Here is a 19,016-nt window from a genome sequence, read left to right on the forward strand (position 1 = left end):
TCCAGGAACACGGGCGCCGACCACGAGCAACCGCCCAGCAGTCAGGTGTGGTAAACCACTGTTTGTATACTGTTTGCATTCCATTGTGTACATGCCTGGACATGCCTCGGCTGACTCCTCCCACAAGTCCTAGTATAAAGGTGGCTGCTCCCCAGCCCTTTGTATTTCTGGACCGGTCAACCACTCGAGGCAGACCTCCATTCTTTTGTTAATAAAAGCCTTTAGTTACTCTTCTAACTCTCAGTCTTTTATGAGTAATTGATAGCGCATCAATTTTATTAACAAAATTTTTATAATGGAAAAGATCCTCACACCAGCATGCCTGGACTTAAATCATCGGGAGGCGGACTCATCCACCAAGTTTACTCACTGGCTTAAGTGTTTCGAAAAATTCCTGACCGCCTCCGAAGCAATCAAATCGGAAGAGGACAAACTGGATGTCCTGACCTCCAAAGTGAACCACCGAGTGTACTCGGTCATCCAAGACGCGACCTCATACGCGGATGCTATCAAGCTCCTCAAGGACCAGTACACGCGCCCAGTGAACAAAGTGTACGCCAGGCACCTTCTGGGGAGTCGTAAACAACAACCTGGGGAATCGACCATGGAATATCTTCAGGCACTGTCCGTGCTTGGCCGGGCCTGTGGGTGTAAGGATGTAAAGGCCGCTGTGTACACAGAGGAACTTATCCGGGACGCTTTTGTAGCGGGCCACAGATCCAATTACACCCGACAGCGACTGTTGGAGCAGAGTGACCTCAACCTCAACAAGGCCTCTGAACTCGCACTATCATTGGATGCAGCCTACCAGGGCATGGATGCCTACTCCTCTGCACCGTGGACGCCGCGGGGAACGACAGCCTGGGACACGGTAGGACCGCCTCATAGCGCCGTGCCACCCCAGCAACGGCCCAACTACCGCAGCAGTGTCCCAAGGCCAGACAGCAGTGCCCCAAGGCCAGAAATGCTACTTCTGTGGCCAGGCAAAACACCCCAGAGCGCGCTGCCCGGCGAAAAACGCGATCTGCTCGGGCTGCGGGAAGAAGGGACACTACGCTAGCGTCTGCAGGGCCAAAGCCACCCCGAACCCCAGCAGCGCCGCGTGTGGGCCATGCGGGCCGCCATCTTGGGCCTCCTCGGCCATGTGCGAATCACCGGTACAGCAGCCATTTTGGACGCCTCCAGCCACATGGGGATCATGGATGCCGCCATCTTGGACGACAGCCGGGACGCAGCAGGCCCCCGACACCGCCTCATCTGATACCCGCAGCGACACACCGACCCCTACGCTGGCATCCGTTACACTGGACCAAGCGAGACCGCACCAACTGGCCAGTTCCACAATGGACATTAAGGTAAATGGTCACGATACAATCTGCCTTTTTGACTCGGAGCACGGAGAGCTTCATCCACCCTGACACGGTGCGGCGTTGCTCTCTCCCAGTCCTGCCTGCGCACCAGCGGATTTCTATGGCCTCGGAGTCCCAGTCAGCGGACATTGGCGGCTACTGCGTGGTGACACTCATAGTAGACAGGACTGTGTACGATAATTTTAAACTTCTGGTCCTGCCCGACCTCTGCGCTCCCGTTCTACTGGGGTTAGATTTTCAGTGCCACCTTAAAAGTGTTACGATGGCGTACGGTGGACCCCTCCCCCCACTCACAGTCCGCAGCCAGCAGCTTCCAAATTGCCCGCCGCGCACCAGGTGCAACCTCTCCACACTCCGAGTCACCCCCCCCCCACTGTTTGCTAGCAGAGATCCAACTTCGCTGGGGAGGCTGTGGAGAGCCAGGCTTGGTTCCCAAGCCACAACGAGCAGTAAGAGACCGACGACAGGTCCAGAGCAGACCCTTCCCGAGCAGCGGCGGCTGGAGCCGACCGACGGCAGAGAGAGAGCCGGGCAGCGTCGACGGGGTAAGAAAGAGGGTGAAGAGAGCAGGGCGCAGCCGGGGGTTGATCACCGAGCGGCGTCGAGGAAAAATACTGCAAACCGGAGAGAGAGAGGGTAAGAAACAGCCGGGTTCTAGACTGAGCGGCGTCGACAAATATCAAGAGAAGAACGCGCAGAGCACAGCCAGGGATCATGGGCTGATCAGGGTCCGCGGGGCGAAGCAAGGGGAGACGCCATTGAGCCGCGGAGAAGCAGGGAGAGTGCGGGAGGTGCCATTGAGCCGCGGTGAAGAAGGAAGAGCGCGGGAGATGCCATTTTGCGAAGCCGCAGCGGAGAAGACGGGCGAGCGCAGGAAGGAAGGAAAGCGCGGGAGACGCCATTTTGTGCCAGTGGAGAAGAAGGGGAAACGCGGGAGGCGCCATTGGTGATAGTTAACGCACAACCAAGGATGCCGAAGAGTGGCAGTATCTTTACGTTCGACAATGAAGTCGAAGATTGGGCGACATATGTGGAACATATTGAGGTGTACTGCAGGGCGAATGAAGTGCCAGATGCTAATAAAGCACTGGTTCTGTTAAATTCCATGGGTGCAAAAACTTATGGGTTACTGCGAAATCTAATAACCCCAGAGAAGCCGGTAAACAAAAATTTTGAAAGCATAGTAGAAATCCTACAGGACCACTTAAACCCCACACCGCTGCTGATAGCAGAACGATTTAAGTTCCATAAAAGGAACCAACACAAAGACGAAAGCAATGCTGAGTACCTAACGGAACTGCGCAAGCTATCGAAATACTGCCAGTTTGGAGCGGGACTAGCAGACACGTTAAGGGACAAGTTTGTGTGTGGGCTACAAAGTGAAGGAACCCAGAAACGGCTTCTATCAGAAAAGGACCTTACGCTGGACAAAGCTTTCAGTATGGCAGTATCACACGAAGCAGCCGCAAGGGGCGCTGCAGAGATACAACGGAGACCGCAAGAATATGGCACCAACGAAATGACCTATGGAACAGGGAAGTGCTATCGCTGCGGCAGAACAACACATGACCAGAAAGATTGTTGGTTCAAGGACCAAGTGTGCAGACAGTGTGGGAAAGCAGGACACATAGCAAGAGTCTGCAGGTCTGGGAAGAAAACCAACAGTAAGAAATCTCCACAGGAGAAGTACAAAAAGGTACACCAGGTGATGGACAGTGGTTCAGACGAACAGAAAAGTGACACAGACTCCAGAAGCAAGGAGCTGGGTTGTCTGAAACTACATAATGTAACCGAAATGGAGGATCACCAGACTATCTGGGTTACACTCAAGATAGACGGAGTCCAAGTGGAAATGGAATTGGACACAGGGTCAGCTCTAACAGTCATAAATCAAAGAGACTACAAGCGGCTATTTTCACACATACCCTTGAAAGCTACAGAGATTGTTTTGAAGACGTATACGGGGCAAAAAGTCTACCCCAAAGGAAAAATAAGGGTGAAAGTGACATATAAAGGTCAGGAAATACCTAAAATGGATATATATGTATTGCCAAATGGAGGACCACCACTGCTGGAACGTGAATGGATCCGGAAGATACATTTAGATTAGCATTCCATACAGGCACTGAAGGTGGAGGCCAAAAAGGATGATGACGTCACACCTGGACGACTGTCAAAAATGCTAACTGACGCAAAAGAAGTGTTCCAGGAGGGACTAGGAACACTAAAAGGAATAACAGCAACAATTAAAATAGAGGATAATGCAAGCCCAAAGTTTCTGAAGGCCAGACCAGTGCCTTATGCGATCAGACCAGCGGTTGAAGCAGAGCTGGAAGGGTTGGAACGTTCAGGAGTACTGTCCAAAGTGGACTGGAGCAAGTGGGCTACACCCATCGTTCCTGTAATGAAGAGGTCATTGAGTAATACGCCTGGGGAACCAAAGAAGGTCCGCATCTGTGGGGATTTTAAGGTGACAGTGAACCCAGTCCTTCACGGTGCAATATCCGCTTCCACGAATTGAGGATATTTTCATCTCGCTATCTGGTGGTAAACGCTTCACCAAAATTGATCTAGCCCAGGCGTACTTGCAAATGGAGGTAGAAGAAGCTTCGAAACATTACCTTACGATCAACACCCATAAAGGTCTCTATCAATACAACCGGCTGGTGTTTGGAGTAGCCTCGGCTCTGGCTATCTGGCAAAGGGCGATGGATCAGGTCCTGCAAGGGATTCCAGGGACCCAGTGTTATGTGGATGACATCTTGGTCACGGGCGAAAATGACGGTGATTACCTCGCTAACTTGGAGAAGGTGCTCGCCAGATTAAAGGAATATGGGCTACGAGCTAATCGCCACAAGTGCGAGTTTTTCCAGAAACAGATCTCGTATTGCGGCCACGTCATTGATGAAGAGGGGTTACATAAGTCCCCTGACAAGATAGAGGCAGTAGTCAAGGCTCCAGCACCGGAAAATGTGTCACAACTGAGGTCGTTCCTCGGGCTGGTAAACTATTACCACAAGTTCTTACCAAATTTGTCTACGGTATTACACTCGCTGAACACCCTACTGCAAACAGGGTTACCATGGAAGTGGGATGACGAATGTAGACGAGCTTTCCAGAAGTGTAAAGAATTGATCACATCAAAAGAGGTGTTGGCCCATTTCAACCCAGCACTACCAATTCGGTTGGCATGTGATGCATCACCCTACGGCATTGGAGCAGTGCTGTCGCACAAATTCCCAGATAGGTTGGAGAGGCCAGTAGCCTTTGCGTCTCGGTCACTAACCTCAGCCGAGCGCAACTACGCCCAGATTGACAGGGAGGCCCTCAGCCTAGTATGGGGAGTAAAAAAATTCAACCACTATCTGCATGGACAGAAGTTCACCTTGCTGACTGACCACCAACCACTTGTCTCCATCTTTAATCCTAAGAAGGGCGTGCCAGTAATGACTGCACAGCGGTTACAAAGATGGTCCCTGTTTCTAGGGGCGAATCAATATGAAATAGAATATAAAGGCACGAGACAGCATGGGAACGCTGATGGGCTATCGCGCCTGCCACTGTCTACTGTGGAGGAAGCACCAGCAGTGGACCCTATCGAGATATTTTATTCGTCGATAATTGAACGATTGCCAGTAACAAACGCGGATATAGAGAAGGAGACCCGCAATGATCCGACGCTGTCATGGGTATATGAATTGACGGTGAGGGGATGGCCAACACATGGCGACTCACTGTTGCCAGCATTCTCATCCAGAAGAGAACAGCTGTCAGTATGCCAGGGGACAGTGATGTGTGGATCCAGAGTGGTGATTCCACCCAAGTTAAGGGAGAGAGTGCTAAATGAGCTACATGAAGGTCATCTGGGGGGAGTGAAAATGAAAAGCTTTGCTAGAGCTTATGTGTGGTGGCCGGGAATCGATCAACAAATCGAAGACCTAACTAAGAGCTGCTTAGGATGCCAGAAGGTCCAAAATGCACCACCACATGCTCCTCTACACCCATGGGAGTGGCCCTCTTCTCCATGGCAACAGGTGCACATTTATTTCGCTGGTCCATTCATGGACTCAATGTTCTTAATAGCAGTGGATGCTCATTCAAAGTGGCCTGAGGTGATAAAGATGTCTTCAACCACTACAGAGAAAACGATTGCAGTCCTACGGACCATATTTGCCAGAAACGGGTTGCCAGAGCAGATCTGCTCTGATAATGGACCACAGTTTGTGTCCGACGAGTTCCAAAAATTCATGAAAAGGAATGGGGTAAGGCATTACACATCCGCCCCGTATCATCCAGCCACCAATGGATTGGCTGAGATGTTCGTACAAACCTTTAAGAAGGCGATAAAGGCCATGTGCGACGAGGAAATTCCACTACAGCATAAGATGGACAATTTCTTATTAGCCTACCGAAACGCAACACATGCAGTTACCAACCAGACCCCGGCCATGATGTTCTTTAACCGAAGGTTGAGATCTTGTCTGGCCTTGCTCAGACCAAATGTGCGAAGAAATGTTGAGGACAAACAATTCCAGCACATCAACGAGAAGCCGACAAGGAGCTTCAATGTAGGGCAACCAGTCTTGGCCCGGGACTATCGAACAGAGAAGTGGCAACCCGGAATGATATGTACAAGGCAGGGGCCATTAATGTACACAGTGGATGTCGGGGAGAACATTGTGAGATGCCACGTCGATCAGATCTTAGCATCACAGGAATGCGTCAACCCCATGTCTCGAGTACCTGGGGATGAACCCGACATACCGGTAGTATCTACTTCAGACCCAGTAGCAGTGGAACTCGATGAACTACCCGATGAAAGGGGGTCAGAATCGCCTCTGCACCAAGAATAAGAACCTCCGGAAAGGCGCTATCCCGAAAGGGTCAGGAAGCCGCCCCAAAGGCTGAATCTATAAATGGACTTTTGTTATTGAATGTACATGTAAAAGTGTAATTGTTATTTGAATATTAAGGGGGTATTATTAATCTAAAAAGGGAGGAATTGTAGTGTATGTGCTTTAAGTCAGAACTACTTTTTACAGCTCCTGTATACTGTAGTACCGGCAGTGACCACACCGGTATATAAGCTGTGCGCATGCTTCTGTACCCCAGTCTAGAGATTACCCTCCTCCAGTAAAGACCTGTTATTTGTTTATGTACAGCATCCGTGTAATTATTTATCCACTGAACCATGGATCTAACACATACCACTTAATTTGCAGTTTCTAATCAATGCAGACATACCAGACAGTTGCATTTACACTTTAGACACTCCATTGGGTCCTGTCCTTATGCTGCCACCCATGTGTACAGAGCCAAGATCTTGTATGTGGATATGTCTGAAGACACCTGCATGAGGAGACTAAGGGGCAATTTTCACTGTGGACGGCGTTGGAAAGCTGGTGGTTGCGCATTGGGCCCACCTGATTTTCCTTTTCATTGAATTTATTGAATCTGCAACTGCCAGCTTTCTGCCCACATCTAAAGTGAAAATTCTTGAGGGAAGCCACAACAGAGCTGTGCATACTCTTGCAGCCAGAGTTGGGAGCTACTTCCAGGACAGGGATGGCTCTGTCAGTGTCTTTGAAGGTTACAGCTGCATTGAACTTTTATACAACAGGCTCTTTTCAAGCAACCATGGGAGTTTTCTGTCACATCTTCCAACCTTCAATGCGCACTTGCTTCATGCAGATCAGTGATGCATTGTTTGCCAGGGCCAGTGAATTCTACAGTTTCCCTTTGGAAAGTAACCAACTGTCAGAAACAATCTTCCACTTCTACCATGTTCCACAGACTACAGGACATAATTGACTATACTACTAGCTATATGCACCCTACCCCCAATGCTGCTGCATTCATGAACACAAAGAGCTACCACGCCATGAATGTGGAGCTGTTCTGTGACCAAGTTAAAGTATTATGCATGTGAATGCCCGTTATCCTGACAGCTCCTATAGTTCCTTCATCCTAAGACAGTCAATGGGTTTCACAGTGGTGTCATCTGCACCCTCACCACCAATTCCATCCCCATCACCAGCCATTGTCTCAGGCTCAACCAGACTGTTTGTAACCTCAGCATCCAATGTGACCCAGAGCTGAGATTCCCACCCCATATGCTCTCCATTACAAAGGCTACCTATTTCCACCTCTATAATATCACCTGTCTCCACCTCTGCCTCATCCTACTTGTTCCTAAAACCCTTATCCATGCCTTTGTCACCTCCAGACTCAACTATTGCAATGTTCTCCCGGCTGGTCTCTTCCACATTCTGCAACCTTCATAGAAACATAGAAGATAGGAGCAGGAGTAGGCCATTCGGCCCCTCGAGCCTGCTCTGCCATTTAATGAGATCATGGCTGATCATCCAAATTCATTACCCTGTCCCTGCTTTCTCTCCATATCCCTTGATCCCTTTAGCATTAAGAAATATATCTAACTCCTTCTTGAATATATTTAATGAATTGGCCTCAACTGCCTTCTGTGGTACAGAATTCCACAGGTTCACCACTCTCTGGGTGAAGAAATTCCTCCTCATCTCAGTCCCAAATGGCTTACCCCATATCCTTAGACTGTGACCCCTGGTTCTGGACTCCCCTGCCATCGGGAACATCCTTCCTGCATCTAGTCTGTCTAGTCCTGTTAGAATTTTATAAGTTTCAATGAGATCCCCTCTCATTCTTCTAAACTGTAGCGAATATAAGACTAATCGACCCAATCTCTCTTCATACGTCATTCTTGCCATCCCAGGTATCAGTCTGGTGAATCTTCGCTGCACTCCCTCCAGGGCAAGAACATCCTTCCTCAGATAAGGCGACCAAAACTGCACACAATACTCAAGGTGTGGTCTCACCAAGGCCCTGTACAACTGCAGCAAGCCGTCCTTGCTCCTGTACTCGAATCCTCTCGCTATGAAGGCCAACATACCATTTGCCTTCTTAACCACCTGCTGTACCTGCATGCTTACCTTCAGTGACTGGTGCACAAGGACACCCAAGTCTCATTGCACTACCCCTTTTCACAATCTATTGCCGTTCAGATAATAACCTGCCTTCCTGTTTTTGCCACCAAAGTGGATAACCTCGCATTTATCCACATTATACTGCATCTGCCCAATCACCCAACCTGTCCAAATCATACTGGAGTTTCTCTGCATCCTCCTCACAGCACACACGCCCACCGAGCTTTGTGTTGTCTGCAAACTTGGAGATATTACATCTAGTCAGTACCTTACCCCCAATCCCATGTGCTTTAACTTTGCACACCAATCTCTTATGTGGGACCTTATCAAAAGCCTTCTGAAAGTCCAAATACACCACATCCACTGGTTCTCCTTTATCTATTCTACCAGTTACATCCTCAAAAAATTCCAGTAGATTAGTCAAGCATGATTTACCTTTTGTAAATCCATGTTGACTTTGTCCGATCCTGTCACTGTTTTCCAAGTGCTCTGCTATTACATCTTTTATAATGGACTCTAGCATTTTCCCCACTACCGATGTCAGGCTTACCGGTGTATAATTCCCCGTTTTCTCTCTACCACCTTTTTAAATAGTGGGGTTACATTAGCTACCCGCCAATCCATGGGAACTGTTCCAGAGTCTATAGAATTTTGGAAGATGACCAGTAATGCATCTACTATTTCTAGGGCCACTTCCTTAGGTACCCTAGGATGCAGATTATCAGGCCTTCAATCCCGTCAATTTCCCTAACACCATTTACCTACAAATATTGATTTCATTCAGTTCCTCCCTTTCATTGGACCCTATGTTCCCTGACATCTCTGGGAGGTTATTTGTGTCCTCCTTTGTGAAGACAGAACCAAAGTATGTATTTAATTGGCCTGCCATTTCTTTGTTCCCCATTATAAATTCCCTTGATTGTGACTGCAAGGGACCTACGCTTGACTTCACCAATCTTTTTCTCTTCACATATCTATAGAAGCTTTTACAGTCAGTTTTTATATTCCCTGAAAGCTTACTCTCATACTCTATTTTCCCCCTCTTAATTAATCCCTTTGTCCTCCTTTGCTGAATCCTAAACTGCTCCCAATCCTCAGCTTTGCTGCTTTTTCTGGCCAATTTATATGTCCTCACCTTGGATCTTATGCTATCCCTAATTTCCCTTGTTAACCACGGTTGAGTCACCTTTTTTGTTTTATTTTTATGCCAGACAGGGATGAACAAATTCTGTAGTTCATCCATGCGATCTTTAAATGTTTGCTATTGCCTATTCACCATCAACCCTTTAAGTAACGTTCCCCAATCCATCCTAGCCAAGTCGCGCCTCATACCATCGTAGTTTCCTTTATTTAAATTCAGGACCCTAGTCTCTGAGTCAACTACTTCACTCTCCATCTTAATGAAGAATTATATTATATTATGATTGCTCCTCCCCAAGGGGCCTCACACAACAAGATTGCTAATTAATCCTTTCTCATTACATAATACCCAGTCTAAGATGGCCTGATCTCCAGTTGGTTCCTCGACATATTGGTCCAGGAAACCATCCCGTATACATTCTAGGAATTCCTCCTCCACAGTATTGTTGCTAACTTGGTTAGCCCAATCTATATGTAGATTAAAGTTACCCATGATAAAGGCTGCACAGGCATGCCCTTACTGCATGCATCTCTAATTTCCCATTTAATGCCATCCCCAACCACAGCATTTCTGTTTGGGGGTCTGTATACAACTGCCACTAATGTTTTCTGCCCCTTGGTATTTCTCAGCTCTGCACATACAGATTCCACATCATCAGAGCTAATATCCTTCCTTACTATTGTGTTAATCTCCTCTTTAACCAGCAATGCTACCCCACCTCCTTTTCCTTTTTGCCTGTCCTTCCTGAATATTGAATACCCCTGGATGTTGAATTCCCAGCCTTGGTCACCCTGGAGCCATGTCTCTGTAATCCCAATTATATCACATCTGTTTACACCTATTTGCACAGCTAATTCATTCACCTTATTATGAATGCTCCTCGCATTAAGACACAAAGCCTTCAGGCTTGTTTTTTTAAAACTCTTAGTCCTTTTAGAATTATTATTTACTGTAGCCCTGTTGATTTACACCCTTGATTTCTCTGCCTTCCACTTTTGCTTTTCTTTTTCGTGTCTTTTGTTTCTATCCTTGCTTCCCTTTCCTCTGTCTCCCTGCACAGGTTCCCAACCCCCTGCCATTTTAGTTTAAACCCTCCCCAACAGCACTAGCAAACACTCCCCCTAGGACATCGGTCCCGGTCCTGCCCAGGTGCAAACCGTCCAGTTTGTACTGGTCCCACCTCCCCCAGAACCGGTTCCAATGTCCCAGGAATTTGAATCCCTCCCCCTTGCACCATTCCTCTAGCCACGTATTCATCTGAAATATCCTTTTATTTCTACTCTGACTAGCATGTGGCACTGGTAGCAATCCTGAGATTACTACCTTTGAGGTCCTATTTTTAAATTTACCTCCTAACTCCCTATATTCAGCTTTTAGGACCTCATCTCATTTTTTACCTATATCGTTGGTACCTATATGCACCATGACAACTGGCTGTTCACCCTCCCCCTCCAGAATGCCCTGCAGCTGCTCCAAGACATCCTTGACCCTTGCACCAGGGAGGCAAAAGTACCATCCTGGAGTCTCATTTGCAGCTGCAGAAACGCTTATCTATTCCCCTTACAATAGAATCCCCTATCATTATAGCTCTCCCGCTCTTTTTCCTCCTGTCCTATGCAGCAGAAACACCCATGGTGCCAGGAAGTTGGCTACTGCTGCCTTATCCCGATAAGCCATCTCCCCCAACAATATCCAAAGCGGTATATCTGTTTGAGAGGGGGATGGCCACAGGGGACCCCTGCACTACCTGCCTGCACCTACAACTCTGTCTGGCGGTCACCCATTCCCTTCCTGCCTGTGCAGCCTTTACCTGCGGTGTGACCAACTCCCTAAATGTGCTATCCATGACATCCTCAGCATCGTGAATGCTCCAGTATGTATCCATTCGCAGCTCCAGCGTCGCAATGCGGTCTGCCAGTAGCTGCAGCTGGATACACTTCCCACACACATGGTCGTCAGGGACACAGAAAGTGTCCCTGATTTCCCACATAGTGCAGGAGGAGCATGCCACAGGGCCGAGCTGTGCTGCCATGACTTACCCTTTAATTAATTCAAATTAAATTAAACCAAATCAATACCACTAATTACACTACAATTAAATGATATACTCAAGGGCCCTTGTTTACTAGCACTCCCCACTACACAACAGAGACCGTAGAAACTATAAACCACAAAAATTAAGACCGTCTAAACTTTGTAAACTATTAACCTTAACTGTCAAACTATAGAGTAGTATAAGTACTCACCCGATCAGCTGCTTCCTCTTGCTCGCGTCACTTTTTGAATTGTGACGTGGCTCTGGAATGCCGCCGCCGGTCTGCGAGATTGGTAAGTCTCTGAGGAAAAAAGCCCATGAAAGTGAGTTTAAATACTCACTGTGCTGCCGCTCTCCTGCTCCCGACACCGGTCTCTGAGGGGAAAAAAGTGCTCATTCAAAACTCGGCTGCCCATATCTTATCCCATACCAGGTTCCACTCACCTATCACCCTTGTCCTTGCCGACCTACATTGGTCCCCCTGTCCCCCAATACCTCCCATTTAAAGCCAACAAGGAAGAAGGACTGCTTTATTTAGTGACACAGCTCTCGAAGCTTTATTGGAGGAGGTACTACGAAGAAGGTGGCTCTTCTTGAAGGCAACGGCAATGCTGCTAATAGAGCTGCGCCAGAGATAGATGGATGGAGAGCGTAAATGCTGTCTCCCTTGTGGCCAAAACTGAGGAGTATGTGCTGAGCTATGCAAGATTGCTGGCATCTTAACTGCACTTCATTCTAAGCCACCACAGAAGAAGAATGCAGGGCACTTTGCCAACTATTCATCTTTTTAATTGCAGTCACACTCATTTTATTCCTGGGCAATGTTGTCATTATCAATGTGATATGCAAAAAGCACCAAGTAGCTGCCAGCACAAGAAACCTGAATGTGGCATGTTCACACACTCCCAGAAGGTGGCTGGGTGGTCTCAGTGCTTGGGTGGCACACATCTGTAACATTTCCCTTTGCAATGTATATCCTTTTTGTGTTTGCTTGCAGGAGAAAGTGGCACATAACAAGAGACAACATATGCAAGCAAGAAGGGGAGGGGTGGCAGACATTGTGTGCCAATTTGTCCAGCAATATGATAGAGTGAATAAGGGTAAGGTTAGCAGTTGAAGTAAGAGAAATATGAGGCTGTTAAAGTGGAAAAGGGGTTTCAGGGTTGTGCATGTAAGTAACTGCTGTGAGGGGAGATGGGTAGCCATAGTGCAAGATGCTGATTTGGTGCCTACCTCTCCCCTTAACCCGAAAATATTGTGAAGTATTGTGGCTGTGTGGTGCTTCACAGGGATGCCAGGGCAACAGAATACTGATCACATAGTTCCTGTGTGCTGCGGGAGCTTTGTAGTCAGAGTGCGGGAGTGTTTGAGCCCTTAACCAGAATGCAGTGTGAAGGATTAGATGCTTTAAGAGGGTGAAGAGTATGTTGGTGCCCAGGCTGGGCAAGGAGGAAAGGAAGAGTGTGATCAGTATGTCAGCCTTGTCAGCCATGATCAAGCCATTGAACCTGCAGCACTGGGGGTGAGGGGGTTGGCACTCAGTGCTACTGCCACCTCCCACCAGGTGACATGAGTGACAGTGCTGACAGGTCTGGTGGAACACACACCACAGGAGCCTGCGTCTCCTGCCTTCAGTCTCCTCAAGTATGGCTTAGCAGTCTGCATCATTGAATTTCTGTGTTCTTCTCCTGGATGGAGCCCTGCCCTGCTGCCCTCTTGGCACAGATGGCACTTGAGTGATCCAAGTATAATCAAAATCTTGGTAAGACATGCAGTAAAGTAATTTGAGAGAAAGCAAGACATTGGCCGCAATTTACCCTACCTTGGTGGGTCCGTGGCGGGCGATGTCGGTGGCGGGTCTCGGCCCCGCTGCTGACTCCATCCCGGCCTCCGAAATTGCTTTCCGATGATTGGGCTTGTTAAGCCCGCCCAGCGTGTTTGCCGGCCAATTGAAGGAAGTAGGTCTGATGATTACGACGTGTCATCAGCCAATTTCCTTAAAGGGACCATCCCCAAATTTAGTTTGACATTTGTGCTGTCAGTGTTCTACAGCATTGAGGTGCTACAAACACTGACAATGACTGCACAGAGGTGCACAACTGTACCCAGATTCTCCGATGATTCCCTCCATATGCTTATGGAGGGCATCACAGCACGCAAGGAGGTCCTCTTCCCTTCACATGGGCGGAAGAGACCAACGCAGCCTGGTTGCACATTACAGAGGAGGGCACAAGCAGGGATGTCGTCAGGAGGACCAGGCTGCAGTGGCGCAAACCTTTCAATGACCTCAGTAGATCACGAAATGTTACTGCAAAGCCACACTCAACCTCATCCTGCTGTGCCACTCATCACATCCCCATCACTCTCCCTTCCCTACCCTACTCCTGCACATCCTTACACCAACTTACCTTGCACCTCCACCCATCCCTCCCTATCTACATTATCACATCCCCATCTCACTAGCCCCCCCTCACACTCACCCTCATCCTAGTGCAATCATACCAACTAACAACACACAAGGGTAGGAACTTTGGTGTTTTAGCCAATATTCATGTAAAGTTTCTGTTGATGTGCTGTCAAACATTGAAATCTTTATTTTCAACACTTTGCGTTCCTGGACAGATTTGTGTGCACCTTTGGAAGTGGCTTAGTGAGTTGCAGTGAATGGTGAGACATAATGGTACCCCCCACAATGGTGATGAGTGTGAAAGGAATGGCTTGGGCTTTGTAGGGATGCTTTATGGTGTTGGTGTGGGGTGGTACCAACCTGGTGCATCATGTGGCAGCCAGGGTGTACCGCGTCAAGTGAAGTAAATTTGGCCATGGTGGGGGCCATCCCTGGCCTCTCAGGCAGCAATGTTGTCGGGTGCAGATGCCCTCTGTCCTGTGCAGCATCAGTTGATTGCAGAGAAGGTTGGTGTTGTTGTTGGTGTTGGGGCTGATTGTGGTCGGATTCTGAGGACCAAGGTCAGAGAGTATAAAGGGGACCCATGCTGATGGAATAGATGGCAGTTGAAGTAGAGATGACAGAAGCAATCTGTCAATGGTGGGAGAGGTAATGAAGTCAGACTGGATGGAGACTTGTGTAAAGACTTGCAGTATGATGAATCTGTAGTGGAAATGCAGTTTAGAGAAGTTAGTGGTTACAGGAACACGTCTCAATCAGCTGGGAGCTTTAACTTGACATTTGAAGCTGTCAACTCATCAGCTGATTCAATGGCCACTGACCTCCTGCCTCAGCTTCACAGATGAGGTCTAGGCACAGCGGGAAACCGGTGGGCAACCTGTCAAATCCAAAAAGCTGGGGGAAAAATCATTGATAAGTGGCTGTAAACAAGCCACTATTGATTTGAATTGCCTCCCCCGTCGCTGCCTGTCGGGGCTGCTCAGCACTAGCAGACCTGACATCGAGAAAGTCCAGTGTGCACATTTTGACAGCGAGTTCCCGACCCACTATGAATCATTTAAAATTAACAACTGACCCGCCACCCATCCCGTCCGCTGAGCACTGGCAATATTCCGGCCATTGTTCCTGTCTTACCTGTTTGTCCCCCTTGCTGGAAAGCGCAGGCTGAACAGTGCTTTGAAAAGGCTGCACAGGAGATTTCCAGAGAATGAATTCCTTTGTAGCTTCTTCCACTGTAACTTCGGCAGAGATCCTGTTTATGCTGACCTTCCACTGATGTTTTGGCAGCAGAGTGGAAGAAGCACGGAAATAATAACCCCCCTGCCCCCTCTCCCTCTCCCTCCCGGTGGCTCAGCTGTTTACAGCTATTTTACGCCAGGAAACTTGTGTTTAACTCCCTCTGCAGGCCAACACCTCTTGCAACGCTTTTCTTAAAGGGGCAATAGTGGCATAAATCACAAAGGAAATTCTAGGCCTTAGTTTCAGCAATTTATTTTGGCTACTACAGAATTGGCTGGGTTTATTTGCACAAGTGGGTTGGACCATAATTCTGATTGGTCCCCTTGGAAGACAAGACACACCCAGTTTGTCTGGAATGTGTAATTTGATCCTGCCTGCTGCAGAGTCATTGACGGTCTCTGCAATGTGTAATTTGATGCAGTCATTGTCACAGGCAGGCTCCCCGAGCCAAGCTGCTCCACTGCAGACATGGCAGTGGCATCTACCTGCTAATGTGGAGGGTCACCTAGAAAAGCAAGTTAACTCACATGTACTGCCTGCCCTGTCAACCTCCTCCCAATCATTAGTTGAGAGATATAACATAAAATGCTGGAAATGCTCAGCAAGTCAGGCAGCATCTGTGGAGAGAGAAGCAGACTTATCGTTTCAGGTCGATGACCTTTCATCAGAACATGAAACATTAACTCTGCTTCTCTTTCCATAAATGCTGCCTGATTTGCTGTGTGTTTCCAGCAATTTATATCAAATTTCCAGCATCTGCATATTTTGTTTTTGAAATCAGCAAAGTGATAGTAAGAATCAGCAATAGTGCCATCAGGCAACACCTGCACACCATTGATATGTCCACCAATGCTAAGTTTGTGTTGACATGTGGACCCTTTCAAAAATGTGACCCCTTAACAGGTAATGCAAGATCATGCGGGGTGATGTAGCCATTTCTCTGAGGCTGAATTTGACAAATCCACAGCATTGACTATTATACATCATTTGAGCTGCAAGGTTGGTTTAGTTCCTGACCATCTTCCCCGCCCCTGAGCTCCTGACCTTCTCTGCGCACGAGCTCCTGACCTTCTCTCCCCCCTAACTCCTGACCTTCTCTCCCCGAGCTCCTGACCTTCTTCCCCCTCGAGCTCCTGAACTTCTCTCCCCCCCCGTGCTCCTGACCTTCTCTCCCCGCCGCCGAGCTCCTGATCTTCTCCCCCCCGTGCTCCTGACCTTCTCTCCCCGCCACCGAGCTCCTGATCTTCTCCCCCCCCGAGCTCCTGACCTTCTCCCCACCGAGCTCCTGACCTTCTCCCCCCCGAGCTCCTGACCTTCTCTCCCCCGAGCTCCTGACCTTCTCTCCCACTGAGCTCCTGACCTTCTCTCCCCCGAGCTCCTGACCTTCTCTCCCACTGAGCTCCTGACCTTCTCTCCCCCCGAGCTCCTGACCTTCTCTCCCCCCGAGCTCCTGACCTTCTCTCCCCCCGAGCTCCTGACCTTCTCTCCCCCCCCGAGCTCCTGATCTTCCCTCTCCCCCCCGTCCCCGAGCTCCTGACCTTCTCTCCCCCCGAGCTCTTGACCTTCTCTCCCCAGAGCTCCTGACCTTCTCTCCCCTGCGAGCTCCTGACCTTCTCTCCCCCCGAGCTCCTGACCTTCCCTCCCCCCGAGCTCCTGACCTTCCCTCTCCCCGCCAGTCCCCGAGCTCCTGACCTTCTCTCCCCCCGAGCTCTTGACCTTCTCTCCCCAGAGCTCCTGACCTTCTCTCCCCCGCGAGCTCCTGACATTCTCTCCTCCCGAGCTCCTGACCTTCTCTCCCCCCCCGAGCTCCTGACCTTCTCCCCCACCGAGCTCCAGACCTTCTCCCCCCCCCCGAGCTCCTGACCTTCTCCCCCCACGAGCTCCTGACTTTCTCCCCCCACGAGCTCCTGACTTTCTCCCCACCGAACTCCTGACGTTCTCCCCCCCCGAGCTCCTGACCATCTCTCCCCGAGCTCCTGTCCTTCTCCCCCACTGAGCTCCTGACCTTCTCTCCCCCTGAGCTCCTGACCTTCTCTCCCCCTGAGCTCCTGACCTTCTCCCCGCCGAGCACCTGACCTTCTCTCCCCCTGAGCTCCTGACCTTCTCTCCCCCTGAGCTCCTGACCTTCTCCCCGCCGAGCACCTGACCTTCTCTCCCCCCCCGAGCTCCTGACCTTCTCCCCCCCGAGCTCCTGACCTTCTCCCCCCGAGCTCCTGACCTTCTCTCCCCCCCGAGCTCCTGACCTTCTCTCCCCCCCCGAGCTCCTGACCTTCTCCCCCCGAGCTCCTGACCTTCTCTCCCCCCCGAGCTCCTGACCTTCTCTCCCCCCCCGAGCTCCTGAACTTCTCCCCCCAATCTCCTGACCTTCTCCACCCTGAGCTCCTGACCTTCTCCCCCCGAGCTCCTGACCTTCTCTCCCCCCCGAGCTCCTGACCTTCTCTCCCCCCCCGAGCTCCTGACCTTCTCTCCCCCCCCGAGCTCCTGACCTTCTCCACCCCGAGCTCCTGACCTTCTCTCCCCCCCCGAGCTCCTGACCTTCTCCCCCCGAGCTCCTGACCTTCTCTCCCCCCGAACTCCTGACCTTCTCTCCCCCCCCGAGCTCCTGACCTTCTCCCCCCCCGAGCTCCTGACCTTCCCTCCCCCCGAGCTCCTGACCTTCTCTCCCCCCCGAACTCCTGACCTTCTCTCCCCCCCCCGAGCTCCTGACCATCTCCCCCGAGCTCCTGACCTTCTCCCCCCCCCCGAGCTCCTGACCTTCTCCCCCGAGCTCCTGACCTTCTCTCCCGAGCTCCTGACCTTCTCTCCCGAGCTCCTGACCTTCTCTCCCCCGGAGCCCCTGACCTTCTCTCCCCCCGAGCTCCTGACCTTCTCTCCCCCCGAGCTCCTGACCTTCTTCACCCCGAGCTCCTGACCTTCTCCCCCCCCGAACTCCTGACCTTCTCTCCCCCCGAGCTCCTGACCTTCTCCCGCCCGAGCTCCTGACCTTCTCCCCCCCGAACTCCTGACCTTCTCTCCCCCCGAGCTCCTGACCTTCTCTCCCCCCCGAGCTCCTGACCTTCACCCCCTCCGAGCTCCTGACCTTCTTCACCCCAAGCTCCTGACCTTCTCTCCCCCCGAGCTCCTGACCTTCTCTCCCCCCGAGCTCCTGACCTTCTCTCCCCCTGAGCTCCTGACCTTCTTCACCCCGAGCTCCTGACCTTCTCTCCCGAGCTCCTGACCTTCTCTCCCCCGGAGCTCCTGACCTTCTCTCCCCCGGAGCTCCTGACCTTCTCTCCCCCCCGAGCTCCTGACCTTCTCTCCCCCCGAGCTCCTGACCTTCTACCCCCCCGAGCTCCTGACCATCTCCCCCGAGCTCCTGACCTTCTCCCCCTCACCGAGCTCCTGACCTTCTCCCCCGAGCTCCTGACCTTCTCCCCCTCCGAGCTCCTGACCTTCCCCCCCCGAGCTCCTGACCTTCTACCCCCCGAACTCCTGACCTTCTCTCCCCCCGAGCTCCTGACCTTCTCCCCCCCCGAACTCCTGACCTTCTCCCCCTCCGAGCTCCTGACCTTCTCCCCCTCCGAGCTCCTGACCTTCCCCCCCCGAGCTCCTGACCTTCTCTCCCCCCCGAGCTCCTGACCTTCTCTCCCCCCCGAGCTCCTCTCCCCCCCGAGCTCCTGACCTTCTCCCCCCCCGAGCTCCTGACTGTAATGATCAATCACATGTCATTCTATCGTGGACACTAGGTGGAGCCGTAGAGGTGTGTAGAGCTGTATATAGCTGTATGTATATAAGACTACACTACCCAGCTGTATGTATATTAAGACTACATTACCCATGAGGCACTAGGCTACCCAGAAGGCAGCAGTCAAGATGCATGCCTCTA

At 50.5% G+C, this 19,016-nt stretch overlaps 1 long non-coding RNA gene across 2 annotated transcripts in view; it reads right to left on the minus strand.

Moving 5' to 3' along the window:
- LOC147121206 (uncharacterized) overlaps nt 1–15,236 on the minus strand; it is a 75,989-nt gene extending 60,753 nt beyond the window's left edge. Inside the window, exons 1-2 of one of the 2 annotated variants that reach the window (XR_015077510.1) lie at nt 15,047–15,236; nt 11,717–11,806 (exon numbers count right to left, since the gene is read on the minus strand). This is a non-coding gene — a long non-coding RNA (uncharacterized LOC147121206). Of the gene's footprint in view, nt 1–11,716; nt 12,126–15,046 lie in introns of those variants that run through there. The other variant, XR_015077509.1, reaches the window with a different exon arrangement.
- Nucleotides 15,237–19,016: the final 3,780 nt, after the last annotated feature.

The sequence above is a fragment of the Somniosus microcephalus genome, chromosome 3, assembly GCF_052327205.1.
Source record: "Somniosus microcephalus isolate GS21.2 chromosome 3, FLI_Smic_1.0, whole genome shotgun sequence".
NCBI classification, from domain to species: Eukaryota; Metazoa; Chordata; class Chondrichthyes; order Squaliformes; family Somniosidae; genus Somniosus; species Somniosus microcephalus.